The sequence below is a fragment of the Equus przewalskii genome, chromosome 11 (genome assembly GCF_037783145.1).
Source record: "Equus przewalskii isolate Varuska chromosome 11, EquPr2, whole genome shotgun sequence".
Taxonomy (NCBI): Eukaryota; Metazoa; Chordata; class Mammalia; order Perissodactyla; family Equidae; genus Equus; species Equus przewalskii.
Window position 1 is genome coordinate 17,456,872 of NC_091841.1, and position 16,187 is coordinate 17,473,058.

The 16,187-nt window shown below is 35.4% G+C and overlaps 1 pseudogene; it reads right to left on the bottom strand.

Annotated features, from left to right (window-relative positions):
• Window positions 1–988: 988 nt before the first annotated feature.
• LOC139074642 (olfactory receptor 5W2-like) lies at window positions 989–1,896 on the bottom strand (annotated as a pseudogene).
• Window positions 1,897–16,187: the final 14,291 nt, after the last annotated feature.

The following is a 16,187-nucleotide window of genomic DNA, read 5'->3' on the forward strand; positions in this document are numbered from 1 at the left end:
GTATGTAACTTTTATTATCTGTTTTTCCATTTTGTGTTCCAGATACATTGTGGTTAGTGGATTAACAGGAATGATTCACTCAACCTTGAGCAAAGAATGCTCACAGTCTCATATTGGAGTCAATGCTCTAATCAACAGAATGAGAGAAACAATGATACTTTGAGGTAAGTATTACTAAGAAACCACAAAGAGAACATTTCAGCAGGACTGAGGAGGGGGAAGAGGGAAGGAAAGCTGAGTGGAAGTGACTGAGTTGAGAGTTTCAGCTCAAGGATGCATTTCACCAGGACCATCCCCTTTGCTCTCTATCCTTCCTATGGTGGACTTCACATGCTCTAAAAAGGCGTTGTCTGCCCACCTCAGGATCTCTGATTCCCAGCCTCTCTGTCTAGAATCCTTTCTTCCCCCAGCATCCATTGTGTTTTTATACATTGTTTAGATCTGAAACTGAATTTCAAAGACTCTTTCCTTCTCTGCACCCTAGATTGAGATATTTTGCTTGATCTTAGAGTATCTTGCCTTTTTACTTCTGGGTCATGCATAGTTTATTGTAAATTATTTGTAAGATTAAATAATTAATGTTTTCCAGTTCCACTGTATTATAATATTATTAGTAAAAAAGATTACTAGATTCACCATCAAATGCAGATCACCTAGTAGCATAACAGGTGCATTCTAAATTCTAATAGCTTTTATATAATTAATGCATAAAATAAGCATCAAACAAATACAAAATTGGCACACTAAAATGAAAATTGGAAAGTTTTCCAAAAATAGAGAGCACCTTATTTAAATTGAAGGCATATGATAAATTATAGCATATTTAGGAATCTCCAAAATATTGGTATCACTATGGCTTAGTAAAATACTTATTGTATTTATTAAGGTATTTGAAACAAAGTTATAGTATAACAAATTATTTAAAAAACACAAGAACATGTTTGTATATCTATATGTATATAAACAGATGTTTATTAATAGTATACACCTATTTACTTAAAAAACAAACTTTATATTGTAGTTTTCCCAGGAACTCTTTCACATCCTTGTTCTGTAGATTATAAATCAATGTATTTAACATGAGAATCACAAGAGTGTGAAACAATGAGGTCATTTTGTACTGATCTAGGGAGAAGGAAGAACACAGTTTTCTGGAAAATTACAACAGCAGTTAAGTGGGATTTGCAGGTGGAGAAAGCTTTGAACCTTCCATTAACAGAGTGGATCTTAAAGACTGATAGGTTAGTATATCAATAAGAGACAAGAACTCCTAAATTGGTACTCAGTTCAATGAAGCCAAGAAAGTTAATTCATTGACCTGTGTATCTGAGCAAGAGAGCAATAGGAGATGAGGGATATAACGGAAGAAACAGTTAATCTCGTTTGACCCACAAAAACATAAGTAGAATGTTAATGTTTGTGTTTATCAAGGTACTGCCATTCCCACCAGATAAATCCCAGCTGTGAACAGGGAGCACAATCTGCTGAACATGTTCACTATACAGAGTGAGTTGTTGCTAATCACCTTGTACCTATTAAATGCCATTATTGCCAGGAGTAGACACTCAGAATCTGCAAAGATACAGAAGATGGAGAATTGCAGAGAACAGCCAATGATGGGAATTGATTTTCTTGTCAAATAGGTCCACCAGCTTGGTGGGGCCCAATTGCTGTGGAATAGTACATGTCACACAAAGAGAGGTGGCTGAGGAAAAAGTACACAGATGTGCGTAGCTGACAACTCATTCTAGTTAAAATGGCCAGACCAAGTTTTACTCAGAGATTAATGAAATAAACAACCAGAAACCTGGAAAATAGGGTCACTTTGATATGAAGGTTATTGGTAATTCCCAAGAGAGGGAATTCAGTCAAGGAGGAGCGATTTCTCTTGGCCATTCTTCTTTGTTTCTGTTCTAAAATGCTACAAAAATGATCTGGGAAGTGATAGATCAAAGAAATTTCTGTAATACAGAACCTGATCTGTTTCTGTAAATTGTCTTTCTTACCATCAGAAAATACAACATGTCACTTTAAAGAGGTATTGTCTTATGAAAAAAGCAAAAGTGTCTGGGATAGAGTGTTGATAATCTTTGATTCTAACTATATATGTCATTCCTGAAACATGTGTTTCATCTTGGCATCTGTCACTCAATGTCAAGTAGTAGATTTGAATAAAGTGAAAGCTCATTTTAGATCCAAAGTAATATATAAGAAAAAAGAAAGTTAGTTAGAAACGGCCAGAAGATACTGGGCAATATATGTTTGACTAAAAAGATAACATTTGTTGCATTGCTCAGGAAATAGAATTGCTTTTATCACTGACAATGATATTGAATGTGAGTTAACAAATTAAAATTTTTTTTGGTATTGTTTCTGGTGCATGGCATCTTTAGTGTTTACGCAGACATGAAAGACATTTTATCAAACTATTCTATCACTCTTCCCCAGCTGTTTGCTAGAGCATTTATAACCCATTTGTATGACTGACTTTTGCCAAAACACAAATCCTTTGACAAGTCAAAGAGAAGTGATAAAAAGAAGTGGAAACAACAGACTATAATGCATAAATTTGCATCTCTTTGGATTTTAAGTTGACCTTTCCATTAAAATAATAATGGGAAGAGGAAAAATAAATGTTCCTTATAAGTAGGGTTCCATCTTTTCTTTATGTATGCATTATGTCAGTGTGTGTGTATGTTGATATATGAAAATCTGAGTGTAGACGGTGATTTGATTTTTTTTTCTAGACTTAAATATTATGGCTTGTAGTCCATATGGACCTGGATTTACATGTACTAGTTTTCATAATGTGTTTTCTCCATTATTATTTGAAAAAGAAAAGAACAAATCTTAAATTTACATATACAATATCACTTGCACAGTGTTACAAGATAATGATTTCCTTATAAATCTTAACTAAAATGTTAATAAGAAAAATTTTTATCCTTATCAAATGATAAACGAGGTCAGTAAATTTCATGCAGGTCTAAAAAATATTATTGATTGGCTGTTCAATTACAGAGTTTATTTAGCAGAGTAAGCAGGTATAAAATGTTTCATTTCCAAATTCTTTAATACTTATTTACTCATTTTTCCAAAAAATAAGGCTTTCCTTCCATATTCTTTAAATTTATCCATTTGGAAACTTACCTGAAATGAGTAAGACTTTCTGTTCTTATCTCTGGTAAATGAACAATAGGCAGATTGCATTTTATTTCTACCTAATGATGGTTGAGACTTAAATCTTTAAACCCCCTGCCTTCACTCTTCTGTGTTAGGAGAGTATCATCAGTTAGATTTCTTGTTCTGTATTTTCTCCTGTGAACAGTGCAAAAAATTAGAAAAGATTGAACTTTTACTTCTTCATTTTTGTCAGCAAATTGATCAATGTCAGAAATTTATCAGGATTTATTATAATTCTGTGAAAGAGGAAATGAGTGGAACCATATTAGAATAAAGCCTGAGCAGGAATTTCAGGGAATTGCCCTGTACATTTTATATTCTTTATCTTCAAAACTGGAACAATTTCCTAACATTCCAAGAAGTCAGTAAGGGCAAAAATATTCTGCTTGTCACTACTGATCAAATTGGATTTTGCTGATGACCAAATTGCTAACCAATCAATGACATACAAGTCTAGCCTCACTCATCTAGCTCCAAGGAACTCTTCTTTAATACACCTTACTTCATCTTCTTCCCTTCTTCCCATAAAAACGCTGAACATGTATCCTGTAATCAGAGCATTATTTGAGTTTCTACCTGAATCTGTGCTCCCTGAATTGCAATTCTTTTATTCCAAAGTAAATGCCTCTCTGCTTCTCATTTGGCTCTTTATTTTCAGGTTAACAATGCAATATTTCATACCTACCACAAGTCTACACCCTCCACCAGTAAAACTAGATGTCTAATGATAATCAAAGATCCTATATTTATATGATTTTCATCCCCTTTTGTTTGTCATACTGTTTCTTCCATTTCTGAAACAGTTTCCTTCATCACCCATTAAGAAATATGGTAAACTTATGTATTACTTCTTTCATTAGTAATTGTCTGATTCTTTTCCTTCAAGTATATGTCCATCACCCTCATTTCAATGATTTCTTTTTACTGTATTATGTGGGGGACTGGAATTGGCCCCCTAAAGATATGTCTCTGTGGCATGAGGATTATTTAGGGCTGGTTACTTTTAAAAAGTGCAGACAGGAAAGAAACTCTGAAAAGTACAATTTCCTTACCCTTTGTTAAGAGACGTTTACGTTGTAAAGGAAACCTCCATCTGCAAAGATGTCTCCTTCTCCATACAGGTAGAAGGGGGATGACCTTATCTCTAGAAACTCTTATCAACGCAGAAGGCAAGAACTTAAATGTGCATAATAACCCAACCCTTGTTTACTGTACTTGTCCGGTAATCTCCCGTAACTGACTCCCCTCACCCCCAATATCCTCCTTTGTCTTTAGCTGAAGATGATATTTAAGGTGGTGTCTTCAGCCATTTTGTCAAGTTGCTCAGGTTGCCTGAGCCTCTCCCGTGTATACATGTTATAAAGCTTTGTTTAATTTTCTCCTGTTATTCTGTGTCATGTGAATTTAATTCATTCTGTGGCCAGAAGAACCCAGAGTGGGTAGAGGAAATGTCTTCCTCCTCTACAATTACATCCACTACGCTTCATACACTCTTTATTGAATTATGCCTTTTATTTATGTATGTATGTGACTCTACATTCCCACAATTCTTAGTATAAATATTTACATGAATTATGACTCAGTACATTTGTGTTGGTAAATACTTGTCCATTGCTAAACTGGTGGATGTTCAACAAAGAGTAGTAAACACTCTTTGAAGGCTGTTTCTACTAATACAGTAATATGTACAAAAGTGATCTTTTATTAAAAACATGTGATGAGATTATGCTTTAAAGAAAAAAGGCAAAGTTTCTTTAGTTCCAAAATAACTTTTGTGTGTTATAATTAGTGGTAGTACTTCAAAAATTGGAAGGTACTGAAAGGGTGCATTTTGCCTTTGCTGAAATGCCTCCCATACAGCTACCAAGAAAATACTCCACCCTTCTGGAATATTGGTCAACCATGTTGGTCCCTGACATGATTGGACTTCTTCACTGGGACAGGAATTTAGATCCTGTCTTCCCATCATTCTGCCTATAAAATGCTCTCTGTCTATAAATGTGTATTTTAAGCACTTCTTTTTTCAGCACTAGATTTGTGAGGGCATTGTGGAGTTCAACCAAATATCTTTTCTTTTGCTTACATTATTTAACTTGTCTCCATATATATCATAACATATTTCTAATATTGTCTTGTGTTTTCTAAATCTTCTCTAGCAACTTCATTATAGAGATATTAAAGGTGAGATCAAAGTAAGCATTAAACTTCTGGAGTTTCATAGGCATTATGTTTTGCTGACTCCAAAGATCTTGCTCTTAATAGGTTCCGTCTAGAGTGGAATGACCTTGAGGACATTATGCTAAGTGAGATAAGTCAGGCAGAGAAAGACCGATATGAATGGAGATAGAGTCCTCTTTTCCAGTGGCCTTTGAGGATATCCAAGCCCTTTACCCCCAAAATTCCATTCATGAAGTTTCTATGCAGTTTTCAATAACACATCATCTGTCCTCCAGGGTGAGGGCAAGAAGGGAAATCCACAACCTGATGTGAAGTTTGAGAGTTGCAGTACGAATCTAGAGCTGCTTATCCTGGGAAGGTCGGCTAATATAATTGGGACAGAATGATAGAATGATGAGGAATAGAGGATTCGAGAAGTTCTGTACATCAAATGATCCCTGTCTCTGATACTTATTCAGCCTATATGAGATTGCTCCTCTCTGTTGCATGTGAAGATAATTCATTCTTTTTCTTTGCTGTATAGTATCCCAATGAACAAACATACTATAGATTATTTGTCAAATTCCAAATAATAATACATTGATGATTTTTTGCACAAGCTTTGGGTGTACATACTCACTCATTTCTATGGTATATGAAACTAAGAATTTAATTTTAGAACCAGCCATAATAGATACTGCCACGCAGTTTTCCAAAGCTGAATGTCAATTCTGACTTTTACTGTCAATATGTGAGAGCTGTGGTTGTTCCACATCCACACAAGTACTTGATATTAACATTGCGAATCATTTTCATTTTAGCTGCACTTTAGGCGAGTCATAGTACTGGGCTGTGATTTTAATTTTAATTTTCCTGAACCCTAATAAACTGTATAACCATTTCTGTGTAGTGTCTGTTAAAATCTGAATGCAGAATGGATGACCAGTTAAAAGAGCTGTGTTTAAAAGTATTTGAAATTCCACAATTCACACTCTAGCTGCTATCAGTATTGCCATTGAGGTCAAATCAGCCTAGAGATACAATTCAGTTCTTTGTATGAAGATGAAGCCACTCTTTGTTTTGTTTTGTTTGTTTGTTTGTAAATATCTCCAATAAAATGGGGATAGGTTTACACAGCATTAGAACCACAGATATATAGAGATGGATTGCGGCAACTGGAAAAAACCTACATACGCTGTAGTGTGCAACTCTCCTTTACAGAGAGGAGGGGACTGAGGCCTAGTGAGGAAGAGTGTTTGTGAAACACAAAAGTCTTTACAGTTGCATTGGGTGCCTGGTTCAGCACAAATTTCTGCAGATGAATTTCCAGAGAGGTTAAATTTTCTGCCTCTACCTTTAACACAACTTCCCATATACTGGGTTATATAGCTTGCTGCTGCTGTATTCTAATAAATGTAGTTATATAGCCTGTCACCAGTATGTATCTATCCGTTCACTATGTCACATGCTGTTATATTTAGGCATATGGCCCTAATCTCCCATCACCATGTCATTATTATCTTTAGAGATTTCAGTGCCAAGCCAATAGGAAGGGAGTCCAGATACAGAAATACGCTTAAACATTACCCACTTTACACAGTCTTTGGTAATATCCTATTTGAACAAAAATATTTTCCATCCATCCCTGGTGGATGTGTGATAACAGTGTTATTAATGATGCAGACGGTGGAAGGTATGGGTATGGATTGAAGTAGATGAGTTAGGGTAGACCAAAGATTTACTCTATTTCTGTAGAATATCAACATGGAAATGTTAGTTTAGGCCATTGACCACAAGTTTCTATTTACTCATAAATGAGGGGGAATGGAATATGTGACCCCAAAATACACCACTTTGCAGTGCGGATTATTTCCACCTGATGACAAGCAAGGCCCAACACACTCAGGAAGAGCTGTTGACCTTCCACTTAACTGCCTAAAAGAATTTATGCACCACGAGAGAGCTAATGCCAAAGATATTGATCAGAAAGGCTTCTCTGTATGGCATGGCAAACGTTCATTTACTAAACATTTCCTCTTCTCATCTCCCTGTAAATTGTCTTCTTCCCCTTTGAAGCCCCAGACTCCTACCCCTTCTCTTTTTTTTTTTTAAAGATTTTATCTTTTTCCTTTTTTTCTCCCCAAAGCCCCCCAGTACATAGTTGTATATTCTTCGTTGTGGGTCCTTCTAGTTGTGGCATGTAGGATGCTGCTTCAGCATGGCTTGATGATCAGTGCCATGTCCGCGCCCAGGATTCGAACCAACGAAACACTGGGCCGCCTGCAGCGGAGTGCACAAACCTAACCACTCGGCCACGGGGCCAGCCCCCCTACCCCTTCTCTTTAGTTCTGGATCACATATAGATAATTGCCTGACTCTCTTTGGGTCTTGCATTTTTGGGCTTCCCATACAAATGAAATTTCTTTTTCTCCTGTTAATCTGTCTTATGTCAATTAAATTATTAGAAGTGCCAAAGAACCTAGAAGGAATAAAATGAATTTTTTTGCCCCTCCATGAAACTACCATACAACATTCCTAGTAAATGATTTTTCAAACTCAAATTGCATAAATTCAGGGAGATGAAGTGAACAATTGATCAATTAGGTGTCTTCCATTTTTAGACATATTAATTGAGCTTAAGATACCTCATTTATTAGAATTAAATTCCCTTGGTACTTTTCACTCTTTATATACGATTAAAGGAGCTAATATACAGATAAAAACAATCTTTAAATGATATTAGTGTCATATGTCACATGGAAAGAAGATGGCATGTGTATAACTTCTGAATAGTGGCAACCCACTGACTCTGATTGATTGGATTTTAATATATTTCAATGTTTTCTGCTATATTGCTGTTGTCAAGAAAGATTAACAAAAGAATATGGGTAAGTTGAGAAAATATGATAAAAGGGAAAACCCTTAAAACTTTTCCTCAAAAAAGCATTAATCATAGATCTTTTTTTCCATCATCACATTTTTTGCTAATCTGTAACTGGGTGTCACAAATGCCACCTTCTCTAGCAAAGGAGCCTCTGAGTTTTTACTTCCATTCTGAAATTCTTTCACATAAGATATTTACAATTACTTAAAGGGTACAATTGCAGTCGATAATTAAGAATGCCAATGAATCTTGCATGGTCCTTCAAATATATAGCCATATCCAAGTTTTCTCAACAAGCTTCACCAGTGTTTAACACCAGAAAGTTTGAGCAAAGCCAGATGATCTAGTGTACATCAAGAAAGTACACAGATGGGGCCGGCTCCATGGCCGAGTGATTAAGTTCGCGTGCTCTGCTGTGGCGGCCCAGGGTTCAGATCCTGGGCGCGGACAAGACACCGCTCGTCAGGCCACGTTGAGGCAGCATCCCACATCCCACAACTAGAAGGACCTGCAACTAAGATATACAACTATGTACTGGGGGGTTTGGGAAATAAAGCATAAAAAAAAAATTGGTAACAGTTGTTAGCCCAAGTGCCAATCCTTAAAAAAAATAAAAAAAGGAAGATTGGAAACAGTTGTTAGCCCAGGTGCCAATCTTAAAAAAAAAAAAGTACACAGATGATTGCTTTTCACTTCCTGTGTAATTAATATGAATGTCTTTACAGCTTAATTAACTTCATTAATTAACAATCATTCTACGCACTTCCTTAAAAGTTATAAAATATATATACAAGGCACATATCATATCCTCATTTAATTTATTTTGACCAATGTCTAAGAAACACTCAAAAGTGTTATTGAGTATGTTGATTTTTATTATTTGTTTTTCTTTTTTGTGTCCCAGAAACAACACAGGTCCTGGAATGATAGGGATAGAACACGCAGTCCTTGAGTAAAGAATGCTCACGGGGCTGGCCCAGTGGTGCAACGGTAAAGCACGCACGTTCTGCTTGGTGGCCCAGGGTTCGCAGGTTTGGATCCCAGGTGTGGACACAGCACCAATTGGCATGCCATGCTGTGCTAGGCGTCCCACATACAAAGTAGAGGAAGGTGGGCATGGATGTTAGCTCAGGGCCAGTCTTCTTCAGCAAAAAGAGGAGGACTAGCAGCAGTTAGCTCAGAGCTAATCTTCCTCAAAAAAAAAAATGCTCACAGTCTCATATTAGAGTTAACAGTTTAATCAACAGAGTGACAGATAAAACGATGTCTTGAGTAAAGTATTATTAGCAAACCACAAAGATGGAATTCAACCAGGACTGAGAAGGGGGAAGAAGAGAAGAACTGACTGGAAGTGACTGGGTTGAGAATTTCAGAGCAAGGATGTACTTTACCAGAACCTTCCTCCTTGTTCTCTATCCTTCCCATGTTGAACTTCATATCCTCTAAGAATGCATTGTCTGCCCACCTCAGGATCTCTAATTCCAAGCCTTTCGGTCTAGAATCCTTTCCTCTCCCCTCCATCTTTTGTATCTCTATTCATCGTTTATTTTTGAAACTGAATTCCAAAGGATCTTTTCTTCTCTGCACTCTAGATTGAGAAATTTTGCTTGAACTTAGAGTATCTTGCACTTTTACTTCAAGGCGATATATAATTTATGACAAGTTATTTGTAGGATTAGCTAATTAATGTTTCTGATTTCCACTTCTTTATAGGATTCATGAGTAAAGAAACTACTTGCTTCACCATTAAATGCAAAACAGCTAGAAACACAAAAGGTACATTCTAAACACTAATAACTTTTAGGATAATTAAAATAATACATAAAAGAAACATCGAGCAAGTGAAAAGTTGGTACACTAAGATGGAAATCAGAAAGAAGGATCACAGTCATTGTTTCCTTAAAGTAAAAGAATTGATTTTATCACTGACATGATATTGTGTACAAGTTAACAAATGGAAATTATCATAGTACTGCTTTTTGCATATAGCGTCTTTAGTGTTGACTGAGATACAAGGCACGTTTTATAGAACTCTTCTATCACTCTTCCTCATTGGTTTGCTATAGTGTTTATAATCTGTTTGTTTGACTGATCTTTGCCAAATGACAGTTCCCTCCACAAGCCAAACACGGTGATGAAAATAAGTGGAAACAGCAGACTGTAAGTTGTAAATTTGCATATTTTAGGATTATAAATGGACTTCGCCATTAAAATGAAAATAGGAAGAGGAAATATAAGTGCTCCCAAGAGATATAGGCTCCTGTCTTGTATTTATATATGTATTATGTATGTGTGTGTGTCTGTTGATACAAGAAAATTTGAATGTGCGTGGTAGTCTGATTTTTATTTTTTCTAGACTTAAGTATTGTGGTATGTGGTCCATATGCACTTGGATTTACATATATTGATGTTTATAGTGTGTTATCTATATTATTATTTGAAGAAGATAAAAGAAAATATTAAATTTAAGTGTAATATGATATCATTTGCACAATGATAAAAAAGTAATGATTTACTTATCAGTCTTAATTAAAATGTTAATAAGTAAAAATATTGACTATCCTTATACAAACAGCAAATGAGGTCAGTCGAATTCACACAGGTCTAGTAAAGAAATATCATGTCTGGGCTTTATATTACAGAGTTTATTTAACTGAATAATTAAGCGCAAAATGATTCATTTACAAACTCCTCAGTACTTGATTTCCCATTTTCCAAACGTGTAAAGATTTTTCCTCATTACATTCTTTAAATGTAACCATTTAGAGACCTACTTGAATAGAGCAAGTCATTCTGTCCTTATCTCTGGTACAGGAACAACAGGCAGATTCCGTTTTATTTTGGCTGAGTGACTGTTGGGAATGAAGTCTCTAAAGTTTCTGTCTTCTGTGTTATGAGAACATGATTAATTAGCTTTCTAATTCTGTATTTTCCACTGTGAATGTTACAACAACTTTAACAAAGCCTACACTTCTAATTCTTCGGTCTATTCGCCAAATTGATAAATGTCAGAAATTTACCAGGATTTATTTAATGCTATTTTCCATGGCGACCCTCTTCAAGTGAACCAGATATCTAATGAAATTCAGATAGATCCTCTACTTAATGATTTCCATCTCTTTTTCACGATTTATACCGTTTCTTCCATTTGTGAAACATCTCCTTTGCCTTCCATTTAGAAATAAGGTAATCTTATATGTTGAGTTTTCATTAGTCATTGTCTGATTTTTTCCCCAGGTACATGTCAATTACCCTCATTTCTATAATTTGTTGGCTATGTAGGGGCAGAAAACTTTTGCCTTCTTCCCTTTAGATTTTTTGACTGCCTTAATAATTAAACTGATTTAATAAGACAGATTAACAGGAGAAAAATTTAATTTCATTTGTACAGGAGGCCCATCAAAAAATATGAAACTCAAAGTAGTGACCAAAGCAGGCAACTGTTATACCTTTTAGACAAAGAGACAGTAAATTTGTCAAGAATTGACCAGAGTAAGGGGTTTTGGCTTGGGATAATACATTAGCGTAGGAGAAACAAGGCTTGTTTATGTAGCCCTTCTTCGCCAAATTCCCTACCTCTGGTGATAAAGATTCCTGATATCTCCTGGTACTGCAGGCATAACTTTCACATGAGAGGTTTATTTCCTGCTTTTAGAGGGACAAAGGAGGATCAGAGTACCTTCTTGCATTGACTGTTTCTTAAGTAACTTTAATTCAAAATAATCAATATGCCAAAATTGCTTATTTTAAGGTGGCATATTCTGCTCTCCCTCAACTGTATAATATCTACTACACCTACTACATTCTTTTTTTTTTAAAGATTTTATTTTTTTCCTTTTTCTCCCCAAAGCCCCCTGGTACATAGTTGTATATTCTTCATTGTGGGTCCTTCTGGTTGTAGCATGTGGGACGCCGCCTCAGCATGGTCTGATGAGCAGTGCCACGTCCGCACCCAGGATTCGAACCAACAAAACACTGGGCCGCCTGCAGTGGAGCACGCGAACCCAACCACTCAGCCATGGGGCCAGCCCCACTACATTCTTTATGGAATTATGTATTTCATCTATTTATATATGAGTCTTTCTACATTCCCCCATCATTAGCATAGGATATACATGAGTAATGGCGCAGTAAACGTGTATCTTTAAATATTTTCCTGTTGTTAGGCTGGTGGATGTTGAACAAGTGGTAGAAATAAACAGCTTTTGAAGCCTTTTTCTACTAATATAGTTCATATGGTCAAGAATGATCTTTTATTTAAAAAAATGTGTTTTGGGATAATGCTTTCAAAAGAAAAAAGCCAAGATCTGCTTATTGCCAAAGTACGTTTTGTGTGCTTTTATTCATTGTAGTACTTTGAAATTGGGAGGAACTGGAAATGTGAATTTTGTGTCTACCTATGTCCCTCCTGTAAAGCTACAAGTATAATGCTCCACCTCCCTGAATCTTGGTCAACCACATTCGTCCCCGCCTTGATTGCATTCCTTCATTGGGACAGAGAGATAAATCCTGTGTTCTCATTATTCTGCCCCATAAAATATCTCCACTTTCTCATCTATAAATATGCATTTTAAGAACTTCTTCATTCAGCACTAGATTTGTGAGGCAAAAGGTAGGGATTTGGATATAGACCATTGCGCATATCTTACCCATTGTTTTATGTTTTTCCTATATTATTTAACTTTCTTCCATATATGTCATCATACATTTCAAACATTATCTTGTGTTTCCTGAGCTGTCTCTAGCAAACTCATTATACAGATAGTGAAAGTGAGATCCAGAAGTAATCAGTAAACTTCTGGAGTTTCATAGGCATTATGGTTTTATGACTCAAAGAACTTGCTCTTAATAGGTTCCTACTATAGTGTAAGCAACATCAGAGAATTATGCTAAGTGAGATAAGTAAGACAAAGAAAGACAAATACTGTATGAGCTCACCTATAGGTGGAATCTAAAGAAGTTGACTTACAGAAACAGAGTGTAGAATGGTGGTTACCTGGGGCTCAGGGTGGGGGAGTTGGGGAAATGTTGGTTGAAGGTTATAAACTTGCAGCTATAAGAGGACTAAGTTCTGGAGATCTAATGCACAGTACTGTGATTATAGTTACAATAATGTATTATATACTTCAAAGTTGCTAACAAAATAGATCTTAAATGTTCTCACCACAAAAGTGAAATACTAATTATCTGATGTGGAGCAGGTGCTAGCTGATGATATGGTGGTAACAATATTCTAATATATAAATGTTTCAATTAAAGACTGTATTGCACACTTCCTAGAAGCACAAGAAAATAAGTAGAACGGTGCCCTTGAAGTAGTGCAGCATGGCAGCCTTGGGGATAATCTCTGTATTGGCCATATTCTGAGTGACATTTTAAAATGCATGAATCATTTCAGGATGCTGACAAGCACAAATTTCCATGTGTTCACTGAATCTTACTGCTGATTGTAAGTACAATAATGTACACCTGCTGTACACTCTGCCTCATGGTGGTTAGCGTTTCTTTACCATAACACAAGTAAATACAACACTTGTGTGTACACAAAGTAATTTACTGAATGATAAGTATGAACCAGAGTATACATACAAATATTCCAGGTAATTCATTTCTTCTGAAACCACACTGTAAACTAGACAGAGACATAGATTTTTCAGGGTCCTATAAAGCTAGAACACACTTTAGGCTAAAATTGTTAAAATATTCTTGATTTGGGGTAAGAGACACCTTAGAGATATATTTCAATGTCTTTATGTATTTTACTGTAATTATTTGTGTGATGATGTTCATGCAAACATACTTTACTGTTGCATGAGATATTAAGGAGACAAAGCTCAAACTAAGTAATTGCAATAATTTGCCACCTATTCAACTGAAGACACTAATGCATTTGTGCTACTCAAGAGCTTTCCTACCATCATCTACTTCTCTGATACATCTTTGAAGGAATGGGAATTGTCCTTGGTCATTTTATTCTTATTCCTTTCTAAACTCTTTTTCCCATGAGGGGCTTCTCTGTCTCCAGGGTTGGCAAATCTCTGAAGATTTCACTTTGTCAAGGCAAGACCAAAATTTAGCTTCCTAAACATGACTGCCCCTGAAGACAATTTGGTATAACATCCCTCCAACACTTTCCTTAAAACCTGAGCCTCAGTGGCTCCATTATTATTAAAAATTTGATAATTAATATCCCAAAGTAATTTGTATTTAATTGAAGCTGACTTTCTTTTATCATGGAAGAAAATGACTTAGTTAGAATTTAAGACATCAGAAAAAAGCAAGTGAGAAAAAAAATCTGTGTCTGATAACTTCCCTCGTGCCACACTGAATCTAAATGTAATACTACATAAGCAACTGTTTACTTATAAACTCTTTCTTTTAGAAAATAGTTGGAAGGCCCTGAGCCTTGGTTCATTATGAGTAATTTCAGTGTGTAATAATGGTGCCAAGGAAAACAAGGTTCACTAAGTCTCCTTGTTGCTGGAAACAATATTAAGAGTGGTCATGGATTGAATAAGCCATCTTTGATTTTTAATAGCAAAACAAGTAATTGTTCACTGAAATATTCTATGAAAGTTGCACAATTTATTTTATAAAAATATGCTGGACTTTATTGTGTATAATGAATTTCTAGGGATAAAAACTTATAATAATAGAATTCTGAAGTTTCTTATAATCTAGTTTCTTACAATCTACTTTTGGAAAATACTCTTGATGTGAAAAGAAAAAGAAAAGAACATGTCTCTATATATGAATATATAGAAAGAATATTTATGATAATTGTACAAGTAGATAAATTCAAAAATTACCCCTGTAACCAGGACTCAGACCAAGAAATAGAGCATTACCAGCATCAACAAAGCCTTTTGTATGATCCCTTCTAGGTCACTAAAGTTTTACCTTCGTGGAGTGAATACTTTTTTGAGTTTTTATCATGATAGATTACTTTTATACTTTTTGAACCATATGTAACGGGATGCCTAGAGTATGCACTGTTTCATGTAAAAACATGCTTCTGAAATCCATCCATATTGTCGCAAGCAGTTGCAATACCTTCATTCTCATTGTTGTATAGTAGTCTTTGTATAAATATATCATTATTAATTTATCTACTTTACCACTGATAAGAAGTTGAGTCATTTTATTATTTTTCTATTATCAATAATGTTAAACGGACATTCCGGTACATGTTTTTTGGTAGAGATATACACTCATTTATCTTGAATATAAAACCAGGAGTTGAAAATGTGTGCACACATGTGTATACAATTTCGATTTAGTAAATATTGGCATAAAGTTTTCTACAATGTATGCCCATCCACAGTTCCACTGCCACAGTTTCAGTGTGTGAGTCCTCCGGGTGTTCCAGATCCTCATCAATACTTAATGTTGTCTTTCATTTTAATTTAGCCATTATGCAAAATATGTGATTTCCCTGATGACTAAGAAAGTTTAATATCCACTTTTAAGAAGGGTCTCAAATCAAAATGCACAACATAAGGTCAGTTAAATTGGTTCAGCTTGATGGTATTCAGTGTCCTGCAACCTGTGCTATCTTTCATCATTACCACTTCCATTTCAGATCAAATTGACCTCAAACTGTAATGTGGTTTTTTGATATGAATATATTCCCACCCATCTGCCATTCTTTTTTAATCTCCACAAATATAAAAGTAGGTTTGTGCATTACTCATTGATAGGATTGAATAAATATAGACCCAAAAATGTGGTAGCTGGAATATGCAACAAAGATTATCCAGGTCAAACTCTTCTTTTGGCAGAGTGGAAATGAAAGCTCAAAGAGGGAAAGTGATGTGATGAAGGTAGGAATTATTGTGAGTTGAGAGTAGATTCAGACGCAATTTTGTTGTCATTGTTTCTCCAATTTATTGCACATTTCTAGAGATATCAACCTGGGTTAAATTTGTTACCTCCAAAGAAAGAGCCACACACTAACCAAAGC